The sequence below is a fragment of the Solanum tuberosum genome, unplaced genomic scaffold, assembly GCF_000226075.1.
Source record: "Solanum tuberosum cultivar DM 1-3 516 R44 unplaced genomic scaffold, SolTub_3.0 scf00342, whole genome shotgun sequence".
Lineage (NCBI taxonomy): Eukaryota > Viridiplantae > Streptophyta > Magnoliopsida > Solanales > Solanaceae > Solanum > Solanum tuberosum.
The window spans coordinates 336,274-337,553 of NW_006239261.1; positions in this window are offsets into that span (position 1 = coordinate 336,274).

A 1,280-nucleotide genomic window follows, 5' to 3' on the forward strand; every position below is an offset into this window, starting at 1 on the left:
TTTGAATGGATTGTTGTCACTTTTTTCACATTTTGAATGAATTGTTTCTTTTATTTTTGTGTATGGTTAACAACCGAATAACTGAACCAAACCGAAATCGATAACCACAAAACCGATAAATGTATATTATATTTGATTTGGTTTGGTTTTGATAATTTTAGAACCGATTAAGTTGGTTTGGTTTTGATTTTTACCAATAACCTATCCAAACCGACCCGTGAACACCCCTACTTAGGAGTGGGCATTCGGTATTTTCAAAGTTTGATTTGATAATTCGATAATTGAAAGTAGATATCAACGATGAGCTTTCAAAGTTCAGTTCGATAAATCAGATTTTCGTACAATAATAATTAAGTAATTATTGAATTGAAGGAAAATATATTTTTAGCAAGGTATGTTCATTATTTCTCCAATATTTAACATGTTAGTCATCCATGTATAGAGGTTAGATTTTACTCTCAATTTTTAATATTGTAAATTTATCGGCATAGGTCAATCAATACATCTCAATTATTCGTTATATTATTTATATATAATAAAATAGAGATACCTAGGGGTGGGCATTTGATAATCGACTTGGTATTTCTAAAGTTCAATTTCGATAGTTAGGTAATCGACAATTAAAAATAGATATTAAATACTGAACTTTTAAAGTTTGGTCCGCTATTGCAATAAAAATTTGGTATAGTAAATTTTGTTTTGATTTGAAATTGAGTTTTTGATGATTTATGTTCATCCCTATTTATTGGGGCTTTGGAGGTTGCAATGGTGAAAGTGTCACAATCCAAATCGCATAAGTAGCACCCACATCAACCCCCGATGAGTGAACTAACACTTAATATCCTAAATCATGCATTCATCTACTAATCTAGTCAAAAATTGAAAGCACAACATGATAAAGTCTAAATCTTAAATGAATAGATAAATGCGAAAGTCTAATTATTACAATCCCAGAATCTGAAAGTCATTGTACTAGAGCATCTAACTAACAAATCTAAGAATAGTAATAACTAATAAATAAGGAGTCTTAATGATCTAAGAAGAAAAACATCAACAAATAAAAGGATTTGTGACACCTCAAACAGAAGTAGTTCATCCTCAGATCTAGAAGCAACTCAACTAAATATGAGGATGGTAGACACCTCTAGATCACAATTTGCACTCAAAATAAAGTGCAGAAGTAGCATCAGCGTTTTAGGATCGACTAAGATTAGTAGCAAATATATAATCACATTCATAGAACATATAGACAAACATTTGCACATAGTTAACACACATAG